The following is a 21,011-nucleotide window of genomic DNA, read 5'->3' as shown; positions in this document are numbered from 1 at the left end:
AATGGGATTTACTTCCAAGTAAACATGCATCGGTTCGCAGCCTTAAAAAGGAATGTTCAAAAATGGGCGCAGATCTCTTGCTGAAGTCACATGGAGTGTTACTATTGATTTTGAAGTCTTAAATATAAATATGATGTTGCATCCTGTAGTGATATGTCATCTTTGTATACACTAGTGTCCAAGGAAGTAACTGTCCTGCAAATCCTGTACATGCTTATACATTTACACAGAGTGTCAGAGTGCACTTCCCTATAAGCTGTCTCAGCTTTCCCTGAAGATAGTCATATAGAACAGATGAGGATCCGATAGAATAATGGCTTCTGATCCAGACTCCATTCCACCATGCAGGCCTTCATACCTCTGGAGAAGCAGGCTAGCGGCAGACTCCAGACTAAGAGAAATGTTTGACAGAGAAGCATACATATTCCAAACATTATTTGATTCATGTTTTAAAGTCCCACTTGCAAACATACTTCCACAGCTCCAACATCAATCACCGGAAATATGTTCTTATAAACAAAGTAATACAGGCTGTCTCTTCCACCGATACCATGCACAGGTCACTGGGTAGCACCCCCAGAAAAGGAACTTTCTGGAATTATATGTGATGAGTAGAGCACTTGCAGAAACCACCACCATCACAAAATCCTGCAGAACAAAAGAGGTGTTGGGACTGAAAAAAGTGGTCCTAGACCTTTTTTTTTTAATGCTTTACTTTTGCACAGAGGCATTCAGTGATACTGTTTTGAGGTTATCCGAATTCCACCACAGGCATAGCTCTCACATGTGAGTTCATTCAACAGGTCAGGCTGATGAGAGTTTTGCATCCAAAGCCTTTCATGCCCCATTTAGGAACTCCCAGAAGCATCTGACTGGCCACTGCCAGCGGATGGACCTTTGGTCTGTTCCATTCGGGTTCTTCTCCTGCCCTTATCGCCATAGTGACTTATTAGTCTTTTTATCTTCTTCCAGCAACATGGCCATCATTATTATGTATGTTGTGTGTGAAGAGGTTGAATGTCACAAGAGATACACCAAAGGAAGGCTTTTTACAAGCCTAATTGCTGTGTAGGGATGGGGTGAGGAGGGGAGGCTATGGGAGGCTGAATAGGGAGGCCCCGCAGCCCACATGTGGCCTACAGGCTGGAGGTTCCTCACATCTACTTTAGAGTGCTCAAAACACATCACATACATTATCTCAATAATCTTTACAACAACCCTGTAAGGTTGGTCAATTCTACAAAGACAAAAGTGAACTCTGGCAAAAGTGAACTCTCTCAAATTGTCCTGCTTAGGATGATTGATATTACTCTTTTCTCGACTTAGGGCATATCTACACTGCAGCTTTTGTAAAATAGCCGCTGTCCACCAGCTTCACACCAATGCACGACAGCGATGTAGGATCCGCACCACACCATGGCTCCAAAGCAGGGGCCACTGGAGGATCAATGCAGTTGATCCCTGTTAAAGTTGATAAGATGGATAAACTCCCAGAAGCCTTCATGCTGCAGGGTTGGTGTCACTGCCGGGCCATCCCAGGCCACATTGTTTCTGATTTTTCTGTTGTTGTTTTAAAATATATATATTGAAAATCTTTTCATGTTTTAGCTTTTCATTTTATAATCCATATTCCAGTATTTATATGCAGTTGAGCCCTTATCTATAAAAAGCATAAGGATAATCTTCTATACATTAGTGTAAAGCCCATGTTGCCTTGGGCACTAGTAGTCTGAGGGTGAAACATACCGTATCAAGGTTTCTTTCCTTCAACGCAACTTTTTGGGCTTCATTTCCTCACACTCATCGCCACTGAATGACATTCATATCTTCCCTCAGGCCTCAAGCCTATCTCCTCCCCTCTTCCCCCACATTTTTAAAACCTGACTTTTCCTAGGGCTCCTTCTTTTCCTTCTCCTCTTCCGCCTCAGACCGTTAGCTGCCACCTGCACCACCACTCCTGCTGCCAACATGGCCGCTATCATTGAGGTTAGGCCTCATCTAGAGTATTGGATCCAGTTCTGGGCTCCACAATTCAAGAAGGACGCAGACAAGCTGGAGCGTGTTCAGAGGAGGGCAACCAGGATGATCAGGGGTCTGGAAACAAAGCCCTATGAAGAGAGACTGAAAGAACTGGGCATGTTTAGCCTGGAGAAGAGAAGATGGGGAGGAGACATGATAGCACTCTTCAAATACTTGAAAGGTTGTCACACAGAGGAGGACCAGGATCTCTTCTCCATCCTCCCAGAGTGCAGGACACGGAATAACGGGCTCAAGTAAAAGGAAGCCAGATTCCAGCTGGACATCAGGAAAAACTTCCTGACTGTTAGAGCAGTATGACAATGGAATCAGTTACCTAGGGAGGTTGTGGGCTCTTCCACACTAGAGGCCTTCAAGAGGCATCTGGACAACCATCTGTCAGGGATGCTTTAGGGTGGATTCCTGCATTGAGCAGGGGGTTGGACTCGATGGCCTTGAAGGCCCCTTCCAACTCTGCTATTCTATGATTCTATGATTATTGTCCACTTCATGCCGTAATAACTCTTTAGACTGTAATTTTTTTCTATCCTTAGTCATGGGGTCTTTCCAGTAGGCATGGAGTCTTTCTGGTAGGCGTCTTAGGGATGTTCTGTGTATGCATGTACATAATTTGATTTCGCAGCACTTGCTTGCTCAGGGCCAAATATGGTATGATGAGAGATATTTATGAACAAGATGTGCATTTAAAACAAAACAAAACATAAAAGCACCTATTGATGGGGGAGGCATTTGGACAGGGCTGGGGGATTTAACCTTTTCTCCCACGCTGTTATCCCAACTTTAAATGCCTCTGAAGCGCTACTGCAGGAGAAAACACACAATGGTACTTGTATGTTTTTCCTCACAGGTTAGCAGTTTAAGAGCTCCATCACACCTACTTTCCCCCCCTGCTTTGAGTCCGCAGTTTCCCCTCTGTTTCCTTAGCGAGTCTAGCACTGGGCACTTTCACGTCTGTGCATTGTTGTGCTATTTCAGCTCATGTATCTTTTCACCTGTATCGCTACTTTGCCGGCGAAATCTCCCACCCCCTACATTCTCCTTCCCCATACACACACACACACACACACACACACACACACACACACACATGTATGGCAGCCTGAAATTGTACAATTACAATAAAACAACACACGATGCTTTCCCCTAAGATCATATTAAACAATATAAGTAAAAAGAAAGTATTACAATTAGTTTTTGGAGAAGTTTGTGGTCAATGTTGGCATGGGAATGGGAACCTGACATTGTTCTGGTCAGGAAACCAAGACATGCCTACTCAGGAGTAAGAACCATAGAGTTGAATGGGACCGAGTCCTGGGCATGGGTGGCAGCAGCTTCGCTCGCCTTCTCTGTGGAGTGTTTGGGCGCCCTCTCTCCCACCCCTTCACGGTTGACCAGTTCAGTGGAGAACCACATCGCCCTCCTCGTTTGTCAGCAAGACCACCCTTCGACACACACGCCCCCAACAAAAAATGGCATGGTCTGATATAGCGCAAGGACAGCAATACATGAGATGGAGGGCTGGCTTTATTGTGCACGGAGGGAAAAAACCACTTTCCCCACTCCAAAATAAGATGGAAAAGGGAGGGGAAGAGGCAAGATGAGCGCAGGAGAGGGATGATGTCATGTACCATGGTGCAAAAATACATACCAGGCATGGTAAGAGTGCGATAAATTGCTGGTATGATGGAGCTCTAAATCAAGAGAATGGCACAGGACAGCAGGGTTAACCCTTTCTCCCACCTTCCCCCAGCACTGTGGTTCTGAACCAATTCAGAATCCTCCACAGTTGCCTATATGTACTTTGAAAATTGTGGGCGATCCTCTTCATGGCTCTCCCACATCACATCTAATTTGGCTGTCTGGTTTTGACGACTCACAGCTTACTTTGTGGGCTTGACTCTATTGAAAAGCATTACATTTGATACAATGAGCAGTGATCTGCAAGTTCCATTGGTGTCTGATCTGCAGAGCCAACCCTACCATTAGGCAAGGTAGGTAGATGGCAACTTTGGGGGTACCTTTAAAAGGCAGCAATTATTGTTATATTTTTACTACTGGGGATTGGTGAATGGATGAGTGCTTCTCGGGTATTTTACCGCAGACAACAAGATGTCTTGAGCAATCCCTGTTGATTTGAAATGGCTCATTCACATATTAAAGGCTCTCTTTGAGACAACAGGCATCAAGTGATGAACATGCATATGTAATCTAGCCTTTAGCTTTAACTATATTTATTTATTTTATTATTTATTATTACATTTATATCCTGCTTTTTTTCCTCCTGCAAGGAACCCTGGACAGCTGATGTAGTCCTCCTCTCCATATTATAGAATAGCAGAGTTGGAAGGGTCCTACAAGGCCATCTAGTCCAACCCCCTGCTCAATGCAGGAATCCACCCTAAAGCATCCCTGACAGATGGTTGTCTAGCTGCCTCTTGAATGCCGCTAGTGTGGGAGAGCCCACAACCTCCCTAGGTAACTGATTCCACCGTCGCACTGCTCTAACAGTCAGGAAGTTTTTCCTGATGTCCAGCCGGAATCTGGCTTCCTTTAACTTGACACTTCCTTTAACTTGACACTTCCTTTAACTTGTGCACTGAAGTCTACAAAAGAAATAAGCATTATTATAAAACTAGTAAACATATCCCCAAATTTTAGAATATATAAAACTGAAAGAAAAAAAACATGTTAAAGGAAATCATCTTTGTTTTTCAAAATACTAAGGATATTGTAATCTCCTCCCTTCCTACTCAACAAATCAGAGCAGCAGAAACAGAAGGTATTGGCACAACCTATGGCTGAATTCAAGATTCCCAGCTATGAACATAAGTTCAAAATAACTGACAAGACTCGGGTGTGCATGCACATCAAACTTGGACTGACTGAACAAAAATGGCTATGTGACTCCAGCCTTAAGCAGACTAACACTGAAATCCTCAGAGGTAAATCCCATTGAGTTCAATTAGGCTTACTTCCAGATAAGTGAGTATAGGATTGCAGCATAAATTGTTTAAGATGCCCTGCTTTCCAGAATTGAGATTTCTGTATTAACATTTTCAAACTAGAAAGGAACCCTTGTCATTATTATTATTTTAAAAAAATGCTTAGTACCTTTGGGAATCTTCTGTCATTAAAACCAAAAGGGAGTTGCTACACAGATTGCAAACTGTGTGCACTGACTGTGAACTTCTTTACATGAGTGATTTATTGCACACTCATGATTGGGCACTCACAAAAGTTTATGGGTCTTTTACATGATGCTGACAACCTGCAGGACATCTCCTGTGCTTTCCCCTGGTAAACTCGCTTTTAGAAAAATGGAGATAATGCAGTATTTAAAATAATTGCACCATTAATTTTGCCACTAGATGGTGCTGTTTCATTGAACTTTATGGAGTATTACCCAGAGGGGAAGTTTTGGAGGGTGGGATAACTATAATGTATTGAATGGGAGATGATGAAGCTGATTGGTACTTATGCCTGTTTCACACCTTCAGGTATTCAGATCTTTTTCATTTGGAAGTTAAGTAAATCTACATGCAATTTGTCTGATACTCATTTCCAGGGAGAAGGATCACAGAGATTGGATGAATTGTGTGTGCACTGGAATTTGGCAGGCCTGATGCCCTGAAGAGTAATAAGATACATACAAATTTGATACCATCTGGATAAAAAACACTAAAGTTACATGTGGGAGATGACTAGCTAGGTCTCCCATTGAAAAGAATGGGAACCTTATAGCATATGCACCTTTTAAACTTTTCTTCTAAAATGGGGACTTTTTGTCCAATCTGTCTGAAATTTGGCAAGTCTGATGCCAGGAAAGTTGGTGGGTGTAAAATGCCCGCAAATTTCCTATCATTTGTTTGGAAAACTCCAAAGTTACTGTCAGCAATGTTGGGTCTCCACTGAAATCAACAGAAAAGCAGTAAAGTGAAAAACAAAAATGAAATTAATGCAGTTCAGACTAAGAGAAAACAAAACAAATGAAACTTCAAAAATCAAAATGAATGGGAAAATTAAGCCTTTTTCTTCCCTTGCATGTCTCTATGATCTACCTGGTTGAAACAAGACATCATTCACATGTGTTTCTGAGGCTGAGCCCAGGCTCCCGCCTTGCAGAGGACATTATCACAGGCCTGCATGTCCAAGCCAGGTCTCAGACAAGCTTCTGGTCCAATGAAGATGTACCGGGAGGTATCAGGAAAGATCTCATCGTTCCCCTGACAACTGTCTGCACCTCCCTGGAGAGTAGTCTCACCTCACACCTTGAGAAGCGTTGCTTTAAATCTCTGGATAAATAAAACAAAATTCGACATGCGCCTCTCTTTGGGAAAAGCTAAATGGAAGGAATTCCATTTGGGAAGGCTATCCCTTCCTGCTATAGATGGATCAGCTTTCAAGACTATAGAAAAATTGTTTGATGTGATTGAACCCAGGAGGTTGTCCTGAAACGCTCTGACTCATATAAGTAAATAACTCCTTTCAAGCGCTGTGACACTCTCCAGTCCTGGATTCATGACACTGGCCAACATAATCACACATTACGGTTTAATGGGGACGTGGCACTGACTAGGGCTGAGCGCAGGGCTTTTATATTCGCATTTGTATTTCATTAGGGAGGTTTGGGGCTCTGCCAGTTGGCAGGAAAAGAAAGCAGCTTCTTTGAAAACCCCAGGTAAGCCCATTACCTTTAATGAGGCTCAGCCCCTTGCCTCAGCCATGAAATCCCTAAAATAGGACACGATAGCACTAGGGCACTATTGCGCTCAGGTCCATTGCTGGCACAGGGGCAGCTATTGATGCAACGGTGATGGCTGTTTCTCACTGTTTCTGCTGAAGGCAATAGGCAGTCAACTATATCTGCATCATCATCTGGAGGACTGCACCATTTGGAATTCAGGGGACGGGGACAGGATCTGCCTTCTGCCAAAAGAAGGAACCTTCCACGAGAGAAAGGGCTCCACTCGTGGAAGGTCCCTCCACCCAATTTTGGGGGATCCCCCCCACATACACACACCACAGCTCACGCCATTGAGCAGGGTCTCCTGACTGTCTGTGCAGCCTTTTCCAAGGGTTGCCATAGGAAGGAGGGCATGAAGAAAACCGTATCTGCCAGCACAGTTGATCCGACTTAAATCTGGATCCAACCCCAGCTGTGTGTGTGTGAGATTACATATTTAAAAGCTTTTCCTGCTCCCAATAAACTCCTCTTTGCACATAAGGAAGTTAAGATCATTGGGAGAAAGACTCTTGGTTTGCCTTCTCCCTGAAGTGTTAGTTTCCTATATGCAAGGAGGGGTGTTGTTTGTGTGTGGAGGAGCACTCAAAAGTTTAATCTAAAACCTGCAGTCTAATGTATCACATTAATCTAGGAAAAGCTGCATCGCCACAATTCTGCTGCACATGTAGATTGGCTCTAAGTGTTTGGTGGGGCTGTGTACTCAATAGCTTTGGTTGCAGTTCTGCTGCACAATGGTTTAATGAATCAATCAATCAATCAATCCAAAGTTTATTGTATTAGCCAAAGGCCATGACACATACATCAAAAGAAAGCATCCATACATATATATAGTAATAAAAATACCATGAAATTACACAGATAACTTGAAATTTACCATAATTAAAACTCAGCTTTCACTCACCAGTCTGAATCTCCATGGCAGTTTATGGCAATTTTGTCTAGTTCTCTCTTCCTTATCTTTTTTGCTGCCAGTGCAAACAAAGCCACTTTATGTGTCACATAACTGTTGGTATCACTCAGGAGAAAAAGGACTGTTTCTGCAAGGGCATGCCTATATCCATGTGTTAACACGGATTTCAGGAATCTCTCTCTTGCATCCCTATACAGAGCGCAAATTAACATGCACAATTTATTTATTTATTTCAGTTTATATTTAGGCCACCTTTAAGAGTAAAGCCCTCTCAAGGCAGCATACAGAATTATGTGTGTGTGTATAAAAGTATAAATATGGACAAATATTAATAAAATACTATAAGACACTATAAAAACAGATTACATCCTTAAAACCTGCAGCTCACAGCTTATGGGAAGACCTGCAAAAACAGGTAGGTCTTTAGAGCCTTCCTGAAGACGTGCAAAGAAGGAGGGGATTCCAGAGGTGCAGGGCTGCCACTTGAAAAGCCCCCCTCCCCTCCTTGTACGCACCAGAAAAAGTGCAGTTTCACAGGAAAAAGCCCAACGTTGGCGGCTCCATAAACGGCGGAGTGCAACTGTGCAGCCACAGGGCATATAGACAAGCCCTAAGCTGCTAAACCCCACTGAAATCTGAGAGATGCAAGCAACCTCACTGCGTGCAGGTTTGCCACTGGGAGAGAACATGGGAGGCTCACCCAGAGAGAAAGAGCTTTGTGCTCCTTTGACTCAACTGGATATGACCTCTCCTGGGACTCTTTGGCTGAGGTCTGATAAGAATAATAATAGACTACCTGGGTTGCCTCAATTGCCCCTTAAGATATTTGCCTTTGTTTTGGTAACCAGAAAGGCATTCTTACAACTGTTAACTATAATAAGCTGTATTTACTAACACAATCCATTACGTTTGTGCCCAGAGGAGACAAGGTATTCAGCTCAGGCTCCGTACTTTTCTGGGAACCTACATAACTTATCCGCTTGTGACGTTCTGTAAATGGTTTCCTGCTCCTGAGTGTAGGAAAGTGCCAGTTGCTCATAGCAGCTAGCAAATAGGACTAGTCTCCATCGCAAGGCTCAGGAGTGCAGTTCTGCTGCCCTTCAGAACTCTGTCAAGAGAGCCATGTCCTTGTCCATATACGGGTGGCTGCCTTTGCCACTATGATCGATTTTGTAGCTCAGTGGTAGAGCATGTGCTTGGCAAACAGCAAGTACCAGGTTTGATCCCCAGAATGGAACAACAACTGCTTGAAACCCTGGAGAGCCATTGCTGCCAGTCAGTGTTGACAGTATTGGGCTGGATGGCCCAACGGTCTGACTCAAAAGAAGGCAGTTTCCTATGTTCCTATTTTCCTAATCTTTGGCCTTTTTATAAGAATCACCTGGGGCAGGTGGAGGGATGGGACAAAGTGATCATTGAGAGTAGTGTGATGGAGTGGTTAGAGCAGCCTTTTCCCAATCTGGTGCCCTCCAGATGTTTTGGACAGCAACTCCCAGCATTCCTGACCATTGGCCCTGCTGGCAGGGAATGATGGGAGTTGTACATCTGAAAGACACCAGGTTGTGAGAGAATGGGTTAGAGTGTTGCACTAGGACCGGGGAGGTCCAGGTTCAACCTAACTCAGCCATGAGGCTCACTGGGTCTTTGTGGGCCAGCTGTGATCTCCTAGCCTGGCCTTTCCCAACCTTGGTCCCCAGGTGTTGTTGGACTAAAATTTCCATCATCCTCAGCCAGTCTGGCCAATGGTCAGGGATAATGGGAGTTGTAGGGACCCAAGTTGGGAAATGTTGCCTTAGCATAACCTACCAAAAAGATAAAATGAAGTGTGGGGTGGGGGTGGGAGAGAGAACCGTCTGTGCCGTTCTGAGTTCCTTGAAGGAAGGACAGGATAAAAATGGAGTCATCACGGGGGTCCTTTGTTTCGTTATATGACAAACTGGTTTCAGAGTCATGCTGAAGATGCAGTTAGAAGCTTGTATCAGTAGCTGGAGGAAGGCAATAGTTTCTGCAGAGAATTGAAGGTGCTTGTGGTGTGTACATCCAGCACACTTTCTTTCAAAGACCTGTGAAACCTGCTAGACTGGAGGCAACCATGTATGTATACCATGGGAAGTAGAAGCATCTCTCAAATTGTCTCAAATATTTATCTGCTTCCAGACATTATTCATTAGTGGTTTGGAAAGATCGGTAAACCAAAAACAGCATTTCAGCTCTATGTAGAGTTTTGAATAGTAGCTTCTTCCCATAATTATGATATTGTACAGACAAATTTCATGAAGGCCAAGCATTAACAACAGTACTTAACCTGGAAATTCAAGAGTAACTTGAGCTCAATTTAACTGAATCCTAAAATGAACTCAGCCAGCTTTTTACCCAAATCTCCAAATTGAGGATGTGGGTAAAGTGGTGGAGTTAATTTCCCTCCCATTGCTTATGTCCCCCCCCCCCCCCCCGCCTCTGTCCTCTCCCTTCCTTTTTTTTTTTAAACCATTTAATATATAATCCTCAAATAGAGGACATATCAGATATTAAACTGATCAGAACAGATACTACACTTGATCTTAGCCAAAAGGCCAAGAAGCGATCCTCCTCTCCTTCCTTATCACTACCCCATGTTTATGCAAAAAAAAGGGGGAAAGCCATTACTTGCTGTTTTGTGAATGATTCCAAAATGGGAAACCTTTGGACTGATTTCCATGAAATAGCTAGAGGGCAAGTGGAGAATGCCTAGACAGGAGGAGACAGATTCTATCTGCATGCAGATTCCACTGAGATCTGGAATGCCTGTTCATGGGAAACAAAATGTGTAGGGCAAATCCACAAGCACTCTGAACAATTTTATGGTGATCCTTATGCTCAGGTGTTGAAGGACACAGCAAAGATAAAAGCCTAAAAGAGAGAGGGAGAGAAAGAGAAGGAAATGTTACGTGATTGTTTCAGTGTTTTATATTGTGGTCCTAACAAGTCCTGGTCCTGGGCTTTTCTACATGAGGCTTTTAACCCAACATTGTACTGAGGCTTTTTCTTCCAGATTCTTTGTGGGATTAAGATTGGTTCCTTTACATTTTTCCCCCCCTGGGGTTTTTCTTTCTCTGCCTTTCTATATGTTGCATTACACAACCACTAGGTGGTGGTGCAGTATAGCGGAATTACACAAATACACCAGGGCTCCATGCTGCAATTCATGGATATACCAGACTTCCTCATTGAAGGGAGTGGGGACAGCTAAAATGATTACAAAGCTTGGAAGAGTGCTTGCAGGATGACCACCTCAGGTGAAGCACCTGCAGACTACCATGTGTGAGGAATCACAATGAATGCCTTGTGTAGAAAAGCTCTAAATGAGAGCTTGTGGTTACTGTTGGACTGGGTTAGACTGGGACGCAGGAGATCTGGGTTCTAGTCCCCACTCATCCATGAAACTCATTGGGGTGACTTTGGGCCAATAATTGACTCTTAGCCTAACAGGGTTGTAAGTGAGGATAAAATGAAGAGGAGGACCATGTAAGATGCCTTGGATTCCTTGCAAGAGGAAATAGGTGGAATAGAAATGTAACAATAAATAAAATCTGAATTCTTTCTTTAGAGTGGATTGTATTGTGATATTCTTCCAATAACCATGTGGTACCTAGGAAGCAAATCAAAAATGAAAATTAAATCCATAGATTTGACACTGATTTAAATAAGACATAGATGACAGTTTTATAGCAGATTTTCCACTGCCACAGGTATAGTACTGTCCTCCAATTTGAAATTCAGATTAAATGTGCTGCTCTTGTTTCAGTTGAGTGTTCAGCGGGTGCTTTACATAGGCTAGATTTTATTATATTTCTAAAATGATGTTTCTAAGCCCCCTCAAATAATTGGCAGGGGGATTAGGTATAGTTTAAGCAGATCAATAAATATCAGACTTACAACTGTGCAAAAAAACCCAAAAAAAACCCACAAGCAACAACAATGCATGCCGAGAAGAATCCTCTGTATATGGCATGATACTATGTTGACTATCGTATTCAGTAGTACAATAGTGGTAAAGAGCATGGTCATAACTTAAATACAAAGGAAAGAGAGTACTAGTCTATTGCCCATGGAACTGCCTTGTGGAATGGGAAGGTAGTAGAAGAACACAGCAATCACAGATTAGAACATCAGCATTTTCTCCCAGGACCGCATTTAATGGCTAGCCAGATACCAAAGGAAATTCACAAGCACATCCACAATTGCTCTTCCGGTTTCAAAGGAATGATGCATTTGTGTATGGTCAATGGAAACTAATAAGTGGGTCTTGCAAGAAAAAGTTGCAGCACGATGTGTTCCTGCCGTGGACTCCAGCCAGCCATGCTCTTTTTAGGAGACTCCATTCCTTAACCTTCCCAGTTTCTTTGTTTCTTTGTTGTACCTACCCTGGTACAGCCTGGATTGCTTAGCCAGGGGGCTATTTTTTAAAAAACGGAGGGGAAAAATGAAAAAGCAACAAGGCTACCTATCCAGTTGCACTCCAGAGCATGAGAAAGTTGTGAGCAATAACATGGCTGTCCCTCTGTAATATGGACCCCATCCCACCCCACTTTGGATCCTATCTATTATAATAGAGGCAGGGCATTGCAACTATAACTCTAACAGTCAAATCCTAGACTTCTCTACTCAGGCGTAAGCCCTACTGCATTCAAGGATAGTGCTATTAAGTGTGCATAGGCTTGTGGCCTGCATCCATTTTCCTTGCTCCTTTGAACATTCCTTCAAACTCAGTTGGTTTATTGTTATGATATACCAACTTGAGATGGGGCTCTAATTCAACCTGAAGGAGGCAGCCAAGGAAGGATTTGCAGATTTAAGCTGCTAGGGAGAGAAGCCGAACGAGATAAAATAGATTTCTGGAATTTCCCCAGTGGAATTCCACAGGCATGTGTTTCACAGAATGCTTTCATTGAATCCTATGGGCTTATCCAGGTTGTAAGTAAATGTAAGGCCCAATGACATTTTAGTCTATATTCCTAAGCCTTCATTCAAAGAAAATAGTGATATTCAGTCTGCCACACACAAAGACTGATGGGAGGGGGGAATATTATACTGCTTGCTTCAGAATTGCAGCTGGCAAAGATTGCTGTATCACTGCTTTCCCATTTGTGTGCATGTGTATGAATGATACTAATATTAATTTTAATGGAAGAGTTCAACACAGACTGTCCTGTCTCTTCCACTGAAATCTGTGGCACTTAAAAGTGGGCTGAACTTCGCTTGGATCATGCTCAGTCAGGGTAGATGTGTGCTCCGGTGTTGTGAAGGGGGAGTGCACAGCCTTCAAACAACGAAAATTAAATTAAAATTAAAATTCTCAACCAATGGTAGAGGCTACAGCATTGCTGCAGCGCAGAGAGGTAATTTGAACTAGTAGCCATTGGTAGCCAAAGCCTTCCCCTCCATGAATTTCTTTCATCCCCCTTTAAATCTGTCTGAGTCGCTGGCCAAGACCACATCCTGTGGAAGTCAGTTCCATAGTTTAAATATGCACTGTGTAAAGAGGTCCTTCCTTTTGTCCACTCCTAATTTACCATGATTTACCTTCAATGAATGAGCCCATGTTCTAATAGCATAAGAGCGGCATACTTTTTAAAACTTCCATCATGTCCCTCCTGCCCCACTTACTTTTTTTTCTAAACTAAAAAGACCTCAGAGGAAATTAAATTCCACTTCCAACTAGTAGAAGAACAATGCCTCAGCAATAATAAAAAGTTAGAATGTAAAGGACCTTTGGTGGGGGGCTTTAGTTTGCAAGGCTTGATCAATCATAATTTTTTTCCTTAAAATTGAAATCTGTTTTACTATAATGTACAAGTCCATGTGCATTCAAGGTTTGGGTGAATTATTAGTTCACATTTTGTACTCAAAGTGAGTAACATCTAAGCTTGTAATGTCGAATTGTAGTATCCGTATGAAGAAAATGAGAGTCTCCTGAGAGAAACAGATCCACAATGGCCTTTATCTACTATAATCAGAGAAACATCAGCTGCAAAGCATGAGGGTAATGCGGTTTACACAGGAGACGCCGCCTGTGTAGGGTTTCAGTTCTGGTTAATGACACTGTAAATCAAGCCTGTCATCTTTTCAAATGATTTTTCTTTCAGCTTGGACTTAAGAAAACAACCACCACCACCTTCCCAACATGAGATTCCACAGCAACCAAACTCACTCCCCCCACCCCGTTTTCATATAAGGAGAGAGACATTGTGACTCTGCTAGAAGCCTGAAGAAATCCGGGTGCTCCAATTCTTTCTGTAGTGTCCACAGTTTCCATAGCTGAGGGTAGGAGAGAGCAACAGTATAAAGACTACTATTCTTTCATGCATGAAGTCAATGGAAGGAAAGATAGCTTCTTCCAATGGCTTCCCACCAGAATTATACTCATGAGCATAACGGTTTACATGTCAGCAGGTCCCCCAATTGTCTTGAGTCCTTTATTTTGTGACCTACAATCACTGAATCTACTTCTGGTTTTGTTGCAGAGCTCTACCTGAAGAGCTTTCCTTTCTCTACTTTTCCACTTCATAACCTCTAGATGGCGCTGTGCTATAGCAGAATAGTGCAAATACACGTTGTTCTTTCACTTTCAGAAATAATACCCCATTTCCCCTGCTCTAAAAGTGCTCTTTTAAAGAAACAAAAGTAAAACTGAAGGATCATGATGTTGTCTAAAGAACCTGTAAACAACAGTGAGTAAGGAATTGTGAGCGCACAATAAATGTCTGGTGTAGAAAAGCTCCTAAAGTAATTTAAATCTTTAAATACGCCTGGGCTACATAAAAAAAAAAACCTTAAGTACAAATTTTAAATAAATAACTACAAGAATAAGAAAATAACTCTCTCGGTTCCACCTTAGGAAGTTAAAAACCAACTCTATCTCAACTCGATTTTCCTTTAACTCCAGCTGCAAAGGGATGTACAAACAAAAGATCTAAAAACCCAGGAGATCATATGAATGCTTCCAGACAAGGCTTTTATGGTGCCATCGCCGTGCTTCATTCATGTAATTTTAACGGGACTCCAGATGTCTTCCTATGATAGCCCTTCAGTGTTTTCACCCTGCTTCTTCCACCTTTTCTCTTTCTGTAGATAAATGATTTAGGGGTAAAAAGATGGAAAGCTGCATAATGCCCTCTAATTAGCTGTGCTAGGAGCCCTCCATCTGGAAGCACCTTCTCAGTCCTGTTTGGTTGGAAACTGGAAAGAATTCTGTATGGGGCAGAAACGGGGAGGGGGGAATGCCTCTCTGGACAGGCAGTCAAATGGCACCCCCCATCTGCTAGGGGCAACACTTTTAAAAGCCTTGCCATCTCATTCACTTCACCCTGCTGCATGGTGCCGCAGGGCTGGCCCTGAGCACTATGGTAAGACAAGCTGGAGGGTGGCTGGATTATATGTAGAAAACAATAGATGGTTGTTGCAATCTGACATCTAACAATTTAGGATGACAGGCCACACTTTCAAAGCAGCAACACATTGTGGCTGGTTTGATGGAACTCTGATATTATATATCTCATGTTTGGCAGAAAATAAGTCTTTGGTGGGAAATAAGTACGTTCTTGTGAAATCAGGATTGCTTAATAAGTGCACAGTGAATTTTGCATAAATCCTGAGTGGGAAAAACATCAAACCAGCAACTTAAACAATAAAACTGTCAAATGACACTGCCTGATATCTCATTAGCCAGATTTTCATCAGGGAGCAAAACTGTCACTGCAACACACACAATAAGATGTGCCATCTCACTTATCTTAGGGTAACCATATGAAAAGGAGGACAGGATTCCTCTATTTTTAACTGTTGCATAGAAAAAGGAATTTCAGCAGGTATCATTTGTATATATGGAGAACCTGGTGAAATTCCCTCTTCATCACCACAGTTAAAGCTGCAGGAGCTATATGAGAGTGACCAGATTTAAAAGAGGGCAGGGCATCTGCAGCTTTAACTGGTGTGATGAAGAGGAAATTTCACCAGGTTCCCCATATATACAAATGACACCTGCTGAAATTTCCTTTTCAATACAACTGTTAAAGATAAAGGAGCCCTGTCCTCCTTTCCATAGGGTCACCCTACTTATCTGTATATTGAGAAAGGGTTGGATTCAGGTTATGCCAAGTATCAAAAAGGGGAGCACCAACATAGATGCCTAGAGAGCCCTAAGTCCGTACCATTCAGAATGTCATTATGTACAATATTAAATGATGATTTCATCCCTTAGGTTAGGAGATGTCAGGTAACAGACTCTGTACCCTGAATGTTGCTGCCTGGATGTCCAGTTGCTAAATTTCCCTACTTCCTTCTGTCTATTCCCATAGCTAGACGTTGGCAGAGTTGAGCCATTGTCAGGGCTCTGATCTGTTAAGAGGCCTTCCTACCATGAGCCAAAACCATGATATTACTCCCTCTTCATGGAGTCCATCCAAATTAGAGGCAGCCCATATTAGGGATGGGTGAACAACCCATTTTTGAGATGGCTAAGATTCTCCAAACACAAGGAAGCTCAGCTTTCCTTGTTTCCCAACCCATGCTCAACCGCACTCTATTTTTGTTTTGTTCAAGTGGATAAAATGTTGGGCTTTACAGCTGCTGTAGTTTGTGTACATAGATATAGTAAAAACATATAGTAAAAATGCATGAGCTGGGCAAGCGGCCCAAGGCTGACAGGAACCCTGGGGAGAGGGGGACTCCTGCTCCCCCTCCCCCGACCTCTCTGCCCCCCCCAGGTCTGCCAGACAGCGCTGTATCGGCGGCCTCCAAGCAGCCCCCGCCCCCGCGATGATATTTAATTAATAAACTTTAAGATATGCTACAACGGCGTATGTTACGCCGGGTACAGCTAGTGTTAATAATTGCATGAATGCAATTCACATATGTGGTTTTTGTTATGTAAATTGTTGGGGTGTGTGTGTGTGTGTGTGTGTGTGTGTGTGTGTGTGTGTGTGTCCGTAGGCTTGGGACAGTGGGGAGGAAGGAGTTTAACCCTTTCTCTGCCACTGTAGTCCTGACAAAAAATGCCTTTCTGAAGCTGCTGCTAGTTAGTTAGTTAGTTAGTTAGTTAGTTAGTTAGTTAGTTTAGTTTCTAAATGTATGAGTTGCCTTTTGGCTCAAATAGGTCACCCAAGTTGACTTAACAAAAAACCCCACAGAATTTCAAGGGAAGCTGCCATTGGCTCTTGGAAAGATGTAGGGGTGTGTGGGGTCAGATCTTATTTCAAGCCCTGTACAGCCAGGTCAGTGGTTATGTGTTCTGTCTCCAACCTTGCTAAGCTTCATGGGACATAAGAGTGGTCTCCAGTGGCACCAGTGGCAATACTGGGGACTCTGGGGGTTTTCTGCCACCAGCTGTATCTCTGCCCCCCACCCAATGACAATTATGGTGCCCTCCTAGGTCAAAATGCCTAAAGTTTCCCAAAAGTTAAGAGTTGTGCTTGCCTCCCCCTTCCATCCTTTGAGCAGTTTTGTTCTAAAATGCTCCCCCTGCCCACTCCCATGTTCTGTTTCTTTTGCAGGTCTCCCTTGAGGGGAACTGAAAGAACACCCTGGCTTTTGATATCCAATCAAGACAGCATTTCTTTTACCAAACCAAGTAGATTTGGGACACATTGCTGCTAGAGATGACAGACAAAAAAGAAACAGGGAGGGTGACAGATAACAGTTAACTGCCTTCTTATGATGTCTATTTGTACTGTATTGTCATGACTGTAATGCGTTTCAGATTATATATTTTCAGAGACACATTCCAGATGAATGTCCAACATGCCAGCTTTCTAGTGGTAACTGGCAAATGCAAGCTTTGTTTTTGAGCAACTGGATGGGCTCCTTCAGCCCACCAGGCAAATCTCTTTGCAACTTCACTCTAAAACAAATACAGCCAAAAACTGAGGGGTTGTTGCAGGACTCCTTTCAGTATAGGAACCTATCATGATGGAAAGAGACTATGCTGTTCTACCCACATGACAATACTGCCATCTGAATAATATTTCTGATACACAAGTGTGACTCTCAGATCCCTAAAGACAATTGCCAGTGCATTTTGTGCGTGCTTGTGTTTCTACGTTCTGTAAGTAGCTTAATTTATGGGATATAATTATTTTAATAATCAATATATTCATGGAGATCTGCTGAATGTTATAGAACGAGTTTATACCTGTGGCTGAATTAAAAACACACAAACCTGAAATAGAAAAAATCAGGACCTCCTTCTAAATGGAATCAGGGCACCATGACATCTCCAAATCATTATTCTTAATATTTCCAAACTACAGCATTGAACTTGTCACTCAGTGCTGATTTGTAAACATTTGTCAGCAACGTGATTAGAAATAAAATGTAATGTTTTGCATCTAAATTCATTGGCCTGGGTCCCGATTTATGCTGGATCAACTGCTCTGGGAGAAGTGAATTTCCTCATCCCCTCTTTCCTACAGCCCCTCCAGATCCTGAAAATGATACACAGAGAGTCAGGAGATCCTACTGAAAGAGGTGAGCTGCTAGATCTACACATTCCATATACCACTTTCATAGTGTTATATCCTGCTTTTTATTCCACATTTGTAATGATTTGACACAAGGTGTAGATCTAGCGGTAGTGTATCCGGGAGGGAGAACCCCCACAAAATCAAGTGGAATTACTTTCTGTGAATGGAGGAATGCAAAACCTGGATCCAACCCACAGTATTTAGAGGCATATTAACTGATGATAACTGTAGTCTGCTAATGGCCAATAAATCTGAATATCAGTTTGGCTTAAATTGTAAATTACAGTTTTTCAAATAAACCAGCTCTCATTGTGCCTTGAGGCACATCTATTTACATAAAGTACACACTGAAGAGGAAGCCTAGCTGTGACTTTGTTCTGATGACATAAAAATCTTTGTAAACACATTGTCATTTACAGGACTAGTAACTTAGAAGGTAAAAAATAAACATGGACAGTTAGACTGGTTTTTTCTCAGAGCACATGGAAAATGTAATGACCTTTTTTTTCCATAAAGCTCTGTTTGCACTGTGATTCATTCAAACAATCAGGGCAAGTGGCTGGTTTACCATAAATAGGTCTTTTTACTTAACAGATAAATAGTCAGATAGCTAAGCAATGCAAACAGTAAAAGTGTCATTATATATATAAGCTCCATCTAAAAAATTAGATATGAGCATTGTCCTGATGTCCTTCAACCTGAGAAGATGAAATACCTTCACTCATCTTCAAAATGCAGCTGAAGCGTAATCTAATATTTTCCTTTAGTTTTCTGATAGTCTGGGAATGTCAGATTTAAAGGTAACTAATATCTACACTATACTTAAATTTATTTGCTCAGTGAGAGCCTTTCCATAGATCCTATTGGAAGGCTCCCATTTAGCTAATAGGTTTAGGGTGAGAATCTGAAGCCATAACCATACCAGACCTAAATGGGTACAGTTCTCAGCTCCCTTCCATGCACAGGATTAAATCATTGCAGCCCTCTACATTTGATTGTATTTGGCTGCTGGTGCTGGCTTTTTTGTTGTTATTATTATTATTATTATTATTATTATTATTTATTTATTTATTTATTTATATATATTGCACTTTTTATGATATTGCTTTCGTTGTGTGCTTTTACATTTATTTATTTATTTTATTTATTATTGCATTGATATCCCGCCTTTTTTCCTCCAAGGAACCCAAGGTGGCATACATAATCCTCCTCACCATTTTATCCTCACAACAACAACCACGTGAGGTGGGTTGGGCTGAGAGTGTGTGACTGGCCCAAAGTCCCCCAGCAGGTTTCCATGGCTGAGTGGGGACTAGAATCCGGATCTCCTGACTCCCAATTCAACACTTTAGCCACTACACCACACTGGCTCAATTGTATGCTGCTTTGAGATCATTTTATTCAAAACATTTTTTTAAATGAATAAATAAAACAATACCAACAGGAAGAGGAAGGTTGTTTCACTTACACCACCCCATACTCCCCCATCCCAAGGAGCTCAGACCAGTTTGTATATACACAGCCTTCCACCCAAGCAATGTAAAGGGCTAGGCGTGCTTAGCTTTAGCAGTAGAATAGCATCACACTCCCTTCAATAAACACGGTAATACAAAGCAGTGTGTCCTTTAGACCCTAGTTCTGGAACAAGTGCCAACTTCTGCATTCTTCTTGAAATGCAAGGTACCAGAAATCACCTTTAAAATCAGCATTGAAATGCTTCATTATAATACAAAAGATGTGGAGGAAAGTGGGATGGTTCATCTCCTGTCTGAGGTCAGCAATGGGCTGGATGAAAGGGAATAAACAGAAACCTAGCCTAGACTAGATGGTGTTGCTCACTGTGGGAAATCCTAATTCCAGTGGAGTGATAGGACTACCTATTTTAGAGGGCGTCTCACACACACACCTCAACTAGTTCAGATTTGTAGCTTCAGAGCACTCCTGGATACTGGTCTACCGGATGCCTAAGTCTGAGCTGTTGCCAGGACATTTTATCAACTTCCACTGATTTGACATCTATGCCCCTTCCTGGAAAATAAGGAACTGAGCACTGTGTTGCATGCTTTCAACTGAACTACTACAATGTGTGGTAGGGACTGACCAAAAACTGCACCAGTCCAAACCATCACAGCCAGGCTAATATTTGGTGTTAAGTGCAGAGGCCTGTTCTTTGTGAGCTCTGTTGGTTGCAAATCTGTTTCAGAGGTAAATGCACAGTGCTGACGCTCATCTTTCATGTCCCTAATGGTCTGAGCCCAGCATATTTGAGGCAGTGCCTTTTCCCCTACATTTCTTACTAGGTTTGGGGATAAGAACCTGCCATTTCTTAAACGGGTGGCCACTTTTTGGTGGTGGCCCCTATGCTTCGGAATCAGCTTTCCATTACTGCAATAGATCTAGGAGCTTACCCCTTTTCAACAGGCTAAGACCTTTTTTATGTTTTATTATTTATTTTATTTCATCTCTCTGCTTGTTATGTTATTTAATATGATGCAGCCACTGATTCACAGCCACCTCGGAACAAAGAGCTGAATTTCCGCAGCAGAAAAATCAGGGACTTACCCCGACTTTTCCTGGCCAAGTGAGGTCAGTGCAGCTCTTCTGCCATCTATCCTCACTCTGGCACTGCTCTGGGGACATTCCTGGCCAGAAGGTGACCTCCCATTGGTCACCGGAAGCTGCAAGAGGGAGAGGGGTGAGCCCAGCAAGCCTAATGGCTGCCTCCCCTCATGCTTTAAAGCGCTTTATAACAGATTTGACAACTGTATGTGGAGTGTGTCCTGGACCCCAACAGTTCTCAAAACTGTTATAAAGTGCTTTA

At 42.5% G+C, this 21,011-nt stretch overlaps 1 protein-coding gene and 1 pseudogene across 1 annotated transcript in view; both read right to left on the bottom strand.

The window, feature by feature from the left end:
• The window catches only part of SAP30L (SAP30 like), a 315,105-nt gene that overhangs the window by 212,546 nt on the left and 81,548 nt on the right, over nucleotides 1-21,011 (bottom strand). The window lies entirely within an intron of this gene.
• Nucleotides 10,168-10,276, bottom strand: LOC134397063 (U2 spliceosomal RNA; annotated as a pseudogene).

This window comes from Elgaria multicarinata, chromosome 3 (assembly GCF_023053635.1).
Source record: "Elgaria multicarinata webbii isolate HBS135686 ecotype San Diego chromosome 3, rElgMul1.1.pri, whole genome shotgun sequence".
In the NCBI taxonomy this organism is placed as follows: Eukaryota; Metazoa; Chordata; class Lepidosauria; order Squamata; family Anguidae; genus Elgaria; species Elgaria multicarinata.
The sequence above is the reverse complement of the archived record's forward strand: the minus strand, read 5'-3'. Positions and strand labels throughout refer to the sequence as shown.